This window comes from Pseudorca crassidens, chromosome 2 (genome assembly GCF_039906515.1).
Source record: "Pseudorca crassidens isolate mPseCra1 chromosome 2, mPseCra1.hap1, whole genome shotgun sequence".
In the NCBI taxonomy this organism is placed as follows: domain Eukaryota; kingdom Metazoa; phylum Chordata; class Mammalia; order Artiodactyla; family Delphinidae; genus Pseudorca; species Pseudorca crassidens.
Window position 1 is genome coordinate 113,737,609 of NC_090297.1, and position 10,030 is coordinate 113,747,638.

Below are 10,030 nucleotides of genomic sequence, written 5' to 3' on the forward strand. Positions count from 1 at the left end.
GGTCTGCAACCACGGTTAGCCATATGCAAGTCCCCACACAGCGAGGGAAGGAGAATGCTTTTCTAGAGGGAAAAGGAAGCTGAGAGGGCTGCAGTAAAAAGAGTCCATGACTTCATTAACTGCTGAGTCCTTGCTAAAAGAGATCTTTCTTCTTCCTGGTCGGCTCTGCTGCCATCACAGGGTGTGAGAGCTCCCCCTGCTGGTCTTCTGACTCTATTTAATGGCAGTTCCTGTTCATTAACTTTTTCCAGTAGAGATCTAAGCTGGCTTCTTGAATTTGATAGCTGCTTTTTATAATAGATATGAATACAGTTATGGCTACCTCAAATGTCATCTCTATCCTTTTCCGACTCTGCTGATTGCGGTGTGCAGTGGTGAGGATGGGAAGAAGGAAAAAGATTTTAAAAGTCTGAAAAGGCATTCTCTATGCAGTCTTGCTGAGATAATAAACAGAATCATCATCACCCCCATCATCCTCTGAGCTAATACTTACTAAGGACTTACTAAATGCCATACATTGTGCCAGGTATCTCATGTTCTCCTCCCGAAACCTCTGTAAGTTAGATGATATTATTACCCCCATTTCAGGACATCGTCAAAGCCAATTATTGCACCTAACACTCCCTTATCACTAAAGAAGAGGCGAAATCCTTGGTAGATTTTCTTTTTTATTTTGGAGGCAACGTATTCCTCATTTAAGTGTACTGCTGTGACCCAATCACTGAGGAGACCAGACGACTGTCAGTTTTGAGTGAGGTCCAGGGCAAAAGACGAGTCTGCAACAAGTCCACGTTGCCATGGAAGCTGCTCAACCATGGGAGGGGTACAGTCCTGAAAATCTGATGCTGCCTGAGATGACTGTGGCAAGTATGGATGTTGCATGGGGCACCCGAGGAGCCAGGAGAGGAGAATTACAGCATAGCGTCCTAAGATTTTAGACAAAAACTATGTACTCTCTTCTAGAGATAACTCCTGAGATAACTCTTCTTCTTTTGAGAAGTAGCATCTAGATTTCTTACTGGGTCTTATTGGAAATTGAATGCTTAACCGTGGGACATCAAGTGACCACAAAATCATGAGATAGATTTTAGATAATCATATTGTATATGCACAGCAGCAATCCATCCTCAAGAGTAAAAACAAACGAAAAACACACACACAAGAAAACCAAAACAAAACTAGGCTCAGACAGGCATAAGTAAGTTGTGTGATGTGTGAGCAGGTAGCTCAGGCTTCCATGGCACCAACTTTTGCCTCATTTCCTCCTCTCTCTTAGCCCACATGTAGAGTTCCTTATAACCGGTTAACTAAAGAAGAAAAACTAGGGCTTGTTTCATGACGATTTTGCACAAAATACTGAAATTAATTGGAAGTGAACTGCTACAGCATTACCACTCCAACTAGGATTGTTCCTGAAAAAAAGTGATGAAGGGAATCCTTACAAGGGACAGAACTTCAAGCATTATAAATGGTCGTCTTCTCAGTCTGACTTGAAATCAAATGAATTCTGATTAATTCATCTTTAGAATTGAGGCTCAAGGAGCTCCCCTCCTTGGGGTAGGAAGTCCAGCATTTAGCTAGGGAGATAGAACCAGCCCTGGGGATGAGACACTGTTACAGTTTCCAGAGTACAAGTCTGGGTAAGAAACAAGCTGAGAGTTCTCAGCACCAGCAAACAGGGCACACAGCAGGACACCCACAGTCCTTGAGGTTGTGAAGAAACTTACATACTAGCGGAGAAGGCAAATATACCAATAAACGATTATGTAAACGAGATAGTTTCAGATAGTGGGACTTTCTATGAAAGAAACAAAATAGAAATCAAAATATGTGGTTAGATAAAATGAAGCAAGCAACAACAATAGCAACAGCAACAACAGCTACTATTTGAGTGTTTAGTAAATTTCAGACATAGCTCTAAGCCCTTGGCACAAGTTAACTCATTTCATCCTCACAAAATATTGTTATTCTCATTTTAATATGAGGAAACTGAGGCATAAGGAAGTTGAGTATTTGTCCAAGGACACATGGGGGCTGGTGGATGAGTCTGCCTGGTTTCAGGGGCAGGTTAGTGCTGAGGTTCCCACAACATCCCACTTTCTGATTCCAATTTGTTTCTGACCTTTCTGATCAGTATTCTAAAAGCAGTTGTTTTTTAATAATAATTTCCCACTTCTATTTAAGGTCACATAAGTTGGTCCACATTCCCTGATACCAGAAGAGTCCTATCGATATTTTATGAGTAAAGAGCAATTTCCACTTTCAGTAGATTGAAACCTGTGTGGAGAGCAAGGTTCTCCTCTTTACCATATTAGTGTTAGGGGCCTTTCTTTCCATTAGGTACTGAGGGACCAAAAAAAAAAAAAGTTTGTATGAAGAACTAGTTGAGGCACCTGGTTAATGGGAAGCTAAAGCTAAATGGCTGGGTTGACTATTGAAAGCAGATGATAATCACAAGGATACTACTTTATTCTGGACATGGATCATGGATTTTTCTACAACATTCCCTTTGTTTTCAGGATCCATCTCACCGAAGTCCGTCATTTGCCAAATCCCAAGGAGATTGATGGCACAGACATTGTTCCATCAATAGCCACTTGTAAAACCTGCCCTTCTCTTTGAAGAGGTCTTATCCCTCCCTCATTAGCATTCCTCAGCAGATAGGGTTACCTTTTAGGGCAGGCCCTGCTCACACAGAATGACAGGCAGGAGACTGGGGTGCAGATGGGTGTAACCACAGAAGTCTCTTGGCCTCAAGTGACAGGAGCCTCACTCTTGTAGCTGTTAGAGAGAAGGGGCTTAGATAGATATATATGAGTTTTCTGGGTGCTGATAAAGGGAGTGGACCTTGCCTGGAGACCATAAAGCAGGAACGGAAGTCACAGATTTTTTTTTTCCTTCTGCCTGGAACTGCCAAAGAAAAGAAACCAGACACTTGCACAGAATTGCTCATTTTCCAATCTTTTCAATCTGCAAATTTCTGAGAACTTTCTCAGCAACCTACTAACCACTACTTCTTCCTTTTGTGCTTACTTCCCTCTATTCCTTTTTTACTCCTCACACCATATGTAAAGCAGCCCAGTCCTAGCTGAAAGGCTGAAGAAATTAGCAGTTGTTGAAGCAGAATCACATTAATTATCCATCGATAGAGAAGAGGGGAGAGATTTATTTTAAGAGTGGCTTGTGTAGATAGATCCATTCAACTTCCTTCAAACCAAGGAAGGGAGAGAGAAGAATTTACAGTTGTCAGAGAGAGTAATGTGTAAATATGATTTCATCTACTAGAAGGACAGTACTGGGAGGAAACTGAAATGTCAAAGGGAACTGTGAGAGGCTATTTCATTGTAAGTTATAATCCTTGATATAAATGTCTCTTTATTCACCAACAAGGCACTGTTTTTGGCTTGCATCTTAAGAGTATGTCCCCTGTAAGTGCGTAGCACAGACAAAAGTGGATGCTCCAATATATATTACACCGTACTTGCTTTTGGAACAATGAAGCTGTTCTCTAGACTGAATGACCCAAGGATTATGGTTCTTTTAAGCAGTAACCCTAGTCCATGATTCTGAAATCATCCTTTGCTGTCAGGTTGTTTGCAGTTAGGGGGCCCTATCCTTAATTCTTTCTGTCTGACACCTAATTTTCAGAGATTTTTGAGCATCAAGACACCCTGCTTTGGAGAATACAATTCAAGAAGTGGCATGTCTTCCACATTACACATGGGTATTTCCTCTCTTCAGACCAAGTTTTGGTTTCATGTTTCGAGAAATTTAGAGAAGTGTCAGCAGATGTCCTGTCTCTTCACCCATGGCTGGAAGAGGGCATTTTCATAAATGAATATATCTTTATATTCTATTAGATAACTTTGGCATATTAAAATACCATGAACAAAAGTATAAGGCAAAGGACACACCATGAATATCTACATCACACATAATAAGTAAAGGATTAGTATCATTAGTTCATAAAGTAATCACACAGTTCACTAGGAAAAGACGGTTCCAACTGCTAAAAAAATATACAAAAATATTATCACAAACTGACTATTGGTTTAAAAAAAAGAACACTACCCCACACACATAAAATGATATTCAACTTCGCTAATAACCAAATAAAATGTAAACCATCAGATATAGCTTCTGTTATCATATTGGAAAAAAAAAATACACCACCCAGTGTTGGAACACATACACGTTTCTGGAACAATAAAATATAAAGTTGTACTGGATTAAGAGCTTTAACATTCTTTATACTCCATGTCCCAATAAGAATTTATTGTGAGAAAATAATCAGAGATACAGACAAAAGTTACACCTCAAACGTTTTTACAAAAGTAGAAAAAAAATGAAATATCCTAAAATGGGAGAATCTATATCATGCAATACTATATAGCTATTAAATTCATGTTTTAGAAGAATACTTAACAGCATGAAAAATGTCCAAATATATTGAGTACTGAAGGAAAATCATATCAGAGGGAAAATTGGATCTTCAGGAAAAGTTAAGAACATTGAAATATCTGGAGAAAAATAAAAGATTACAATTTTCTACTTAAGTTATTTAAAATATGTGTGACTGCTTAAAACATAAATTACAGCAATGACTTATATGATTTTTTTACATGTATGTAAATGTAGTACCTATGACAAATATCACATAAAGAATTCAAGGAGCAGGGATATAAAGATACCTATATGGTTTCATTTCTCCATTTTCTATGGAGAAGTGGAATACTAATTTCAAGCAGATCAGGAAAGATTAAGAATGTATATTGTAATCTCTAGATCAGCCTTTAAAAATAATATAAAGACATATAGCTAAAAAGATAATAAAATTGCCATATTTAACACACTAAAATAGGATACTAAAAATATTCAAATAATTCGAAAGAGGGAAAGGGAAAAACAAAGGAACAGAAAAACAGTAGAGAAAAATAGGAAGCAAAAACTAAAGTTAATAAGTCCAACCATATCAATAATTATCTGAAATGTTATTGGTCTAAACACTAATGAAATGAAAGAAATTATCTGAATACTTAAAAAAGTGAGACCCAACTATACACTGCTTACAAGAAACACACTTGGAATATAAAGACACTGATTGAAAGTAAATGGATAGACACATATACATTATTCAAACAATAGCATAAGAGAACTGGAGTGGTTACACTAATATTGGATAAAATAGATTTCAAGACAGATTATTATTAGAGATAAAATGGAATTTCATGATGAAAGAGACAACTTCAGGAATCCATAATTATTAATGTGTATACATCTAGTACCAGAGCCTCAAATACAGTACATGACACAAAAATTGATGGTAAAAATACATAATTCCACAATTGTAGTAGGAAATTTTTAACATTCTTCTCTCAGCTCTTGAAAGAACGTTAGACAAAAACTCAATAAAGACACAGAAAATTTGAACAACACTCTCAACTTCGACTTAATTGATATTTATAGAATAGGACACTCCAAAATTGCAGAATATATATTATTTTCAAGTGCACATGGTATATTCATCGAGACAGATTATATACTGGGTCACAAAACTAGTCCCAATAGGTCTGAAATGACTGAAATAATAGAATGTTCTCCAATAACAATGTAATTAAATTAGAAATCAGTATTGAAATCATGTACATACCCCTGTGACCTTGTCTTTTGAAGTAAAAGGCTGACTCAAGAGTTAATGATTGGGAAATGTGAATATGTAGAAACAAGGAATAGCTGTTGGGCTGGGGAACTGGTAACGATTTAGACTATAAATCCACCACATCAAATTAAAAATGTTTGCTTTTGAAAGGTACAGTTAAGAAAATGTAAAGGCAAGTCATGTATTAGGAGAAAATATTTGCTAAGCATTTCTGACAAAGGTATACATATCCCAAATACATAAAGAACTCCAGTAACTCAGTAATAAGAAGACAAAGAACTCAAATTATAAAGAGGCAAAAGAAAGTTTACTCAGCAAATAGTGCTGGAACAACTGGATATTCACAAGAAAAAAATGAACATTTTTCCTCACACAATACACACACACAAATTTTCACTCTAAATGGCTCTTAGGTTTATATGTAAGAGTTAAACTATAAAATTTCTAGAAAACGAAATAGGAAAGAATCTGTTGACTTTGGGGTATATTTTCTTACATAAAAAACACAAAGCTTACCCATAAAATGAAAAAGTAGATAAATTGGATTTTATCAAAAATAAAAGAATATCTTCTCTTCAAAAGACACCATTAAGAAAATGAAGGGCAAGTTACAGACATGGAGAAAACATTTGCAACACATAAATCAGACCAGGATATATAAACAAACAAACAAAAAAACCTCTTGCAACTCAATCATAAAAAAGACTAACCAGTAGGGCTTCCCTGGTGGCGCAGTTGCTGAGAGTCTGCCTGCCGATGCAGGGGACGCGGGGTCGTGCCCCGGTCCAGGAAGATCCCACATGCCGCGGAGCAGCTGGGCCCGTGAGCCATGGCCACTGAGCCTGTGCATCCGGAGCCTGTGCTCCGCAACGGGAGAGGCCACAACAGTGAGAGGCCCGCATACCGCAAAAAAAAAAAAAAAAAAAAGATTATCCAATAAAGAAGAGGTAAAATGTGTGAATAGACACTTCACAAAAGAAGACCTACAAAGTGCTAATAGGGAATTGAGAAGATAATCAACATCATTGATTATCAGTGAAATCAAAACCACAATGAGATAACACTATACCACATTACAAACTCTTTAGAGTGACCAAAATTAAAAACTGAAAATGCCAAGTGTTGACAAGGATGTGGAGCAACTGTAACTATCAAACACTGTTTATGGGAATGTAAAATGGTACAGCCATTTTGGAAAAGAGTATTGCAGCCTCTTAAAATGAGAAGCATCAATCTACTCTGTGACCCAGCAATTATACTCCAGAGTGTTTACAAGGGAGCGATGGAAACATATGTCCACACAAAGAATTGTACATGAATTTTCATAGCAGCTTTATTTTTAATAATGACAAATGAAACAATCCAAATGTCCATTAACAGGTAAATGGATAACAAAATTGGTATATACATATAATGGAATATTTACTCAGCAATAAAAAATATATATATACTATGGATTCATGAAGCAATGTGAATGAATCTCAAAATCTTTCTGCTTGGTGAAAGAAGCCAGGCAAAAAAGAGTATATACTCTATGGTTCTATTTATATAAAATCTTACAGCATACATTGTAATCTACAGTGACAGAAAGCATATCAATGACTGCATAAGATAAAGGTGGAGGGAAAGAAGTATTACGTACAGGATAAGGAAACTTTGGGGGGTGATGGAGATATTTGGGATCTTGATTGTGGTAGTGTCTTCATGGACGCATATATTTGTCAAAATTCATCAAATTGTATACTTTAAATCCATGCAGTTTACTCTGCATAAATTATTCAATTATTTGTAAAAAAAATTAAAATAAATATAAAGAAAGAAATTATAGTAATGTCTTGAATCTTAATGCCCCAACTGTTACCTTCCTGACTAGTTGGGAAAATAATTGCCTCATGAATCTTCTCTCAAATATTCCTTCGACTCTCCCTGACTGCTTACAGGTACTACTATTTGCCCTTGGTTTGAAGATCTGCATAAGGGGTTCTGGGAGGGAGGTCCTCTATACACTCGGAACTATTCTGTAGGCTGTACAGCCCCTCTGGTGTCTCCATTTCTGCTGGCATTTCCTGATTCTGTCCGGCTTATAGGTTGCTGTCCTTGGTGCTGCTTGCACCTCTTGCATGCACTCCTGGAGAGTGGCTCTCACTGTCCATAGGAGGCTACCTCAATCCTGTCTTTTTCCCTTAAGGATTTTTTTCTCTCTTAAGTCAAGAGAGAAAACCTGCCTTTTGTCACAACTCTTTTAGATGGGTTTCCCACAGCTGCATCTAGTGTCATGTTCCCCTTCTCCTGTATACCTTATTCGTTCTGGAGCTCAAGGTGGGGAGGCATTTGGAGCAAAATTTAAGGACAGACACAGACTACACCTGGATTCCTTTCTCCCTCTAAAAGCCAGGCGTACATTATGGATTGCATATTGTACCTACTAATATGGAAACTAGAATGGTAAGTCCCTCTTTCATAATAAAAATATGTATTTCCTCTTTAAGAAGGCAATTATTTTTTCCCTTGGCAAATGATCTTGTTAGTTGAATTCATTAGTCAAGGCTAAAAGCCTCAAATCAGATTGCATTTTGATATATGTTATACTTCCTGATGTCTAAGCTTCTGACACCCAAGGGGAAAAACATAAAATTTGAATAATTTTATGCTTGAGGTGTTTTCAAGGTTTGCAAAGCATCATTTCATTATTTACTTAACGTTATCAACAATGGCTGGTGTAAAATCAATGATGTCCATAAATTGTATCAGTTGAGGTGCATCAGTCCTCAGTGAACGTCTAGCTTCTTTCCTTAAGGTCTATTGTTTTCAAAGCTAAAACAGTTCAGTGTAACACTAGGTGATAGAGGCTAACAATTTCAATTATTCCTTTTCTGCCTCAGCAGAACTTATGAATAAAACTGCTTCTGACATTTTTGCTGGCATACTTAAAAAAATGTTTTTTCTTCATTGGTAGACACCCAATATCTGTCAGTCAATTGAGGAATTGATTAGGAGTCACTGAGCAATGGAAGGGGAGGTCTTCCTTTGAGCCTACTAATTGCCTTGCATCTCTACACCCAATGCCAGCTCAGGTCATGAGGGCTCCTGAGTGACACTAAGCTTTACCATCTGAGTCATGTAAATCATTGGCTCTACTGACCTTCCAAGACTGATGTTGATGCTTCTGTAGCCATCAAATAGTGGATGTTGAATAATTAAACAGTAAAACTGAGCTGCAACTTGTAGGAGGAATGTTTGATCTTATGAGAGATGAAGTATCTTGAAGACTACAAATTCTGTGTGGGCTGGGGTGTGTATGTGTGTGTGTGTCATATACCTGCATCTATCTTTATCTATCTATCTATCATCATCATCATCGTCATCAATCATTTGTCATCTATGTATCTATGTATAAATTTGTGTTAGTCTGCTCTGGCTGCCATAACAAAATACCACAGACTAGGTGGCTTAAACATCAGATATCTATTTTCTCACAGTTCTAGAAGTCCAAGATCAAGGTGCTGGCAGAGTTGGTTTCTGGCGAGACCTCTCTTCCTGCCACTTTCAGGCTTTGCAGATATCTGTCTTGCTGTGTCTTCACATGGCCTTTCCTCTGTGTGCATGAAGAAAGATAGTGAGGGCTCTGGTGTCTCCTCTTCTTCTTAGAAAGACACCAGTCCAATTCAATTAGGGGCCACCCTTATGACCTCATTTAACCATAATTATCTCCTTAAAGGTCCTATCTCCAAGTATAGTCACATTGAATTTTGAGAGAATACAATTCAGTCCATTATACTATCTAATCAGACAATTTGGAAGCTCTCTCCCATTAAATAGAATGTGTTATTTTAAAAAATCTTAATACTGATGTATAGTTCATGAAGAAATAGTATATACGTGGATAGAACAAAGCTTTTTGGTTGTTTCCAATTTGGTAGCTGGAACAAAGCATGTACAACAGAACATCAGCCATGCCACTATCAACCCCACAAAAATGGAAACAAGATGTTTAGAACAAACTGTTTATGTAGAGATAGTACATAAAAAGATTTTGATCCCACTTAGATCAACCGGTCACGATTGCATCCTCATGATCCTGGCTAGACCATTTCTCCTTTCTCATCAACAGGCTCGGGAGCTGAAGGCCCAACTGCCCTGCCTTCACATGTGTCTCTACTGTGAAAGGAATGCAGAATTTACTCAAATGCTGATCACTATGTTCCTAGATAATACACAGACTCAGGCACAGAGGAAGTTGGCAGAGCTTTCACCCAGCCTGATGTCCCCTATAGCCCAGCCTCTTGGGATGCTGAGCCCTGGAGGGAAAGAGGTAGCATGGCTGGAGATAACAGAGATAATGACACAGGCTGCTTCTCAGGGTCTCTGTGA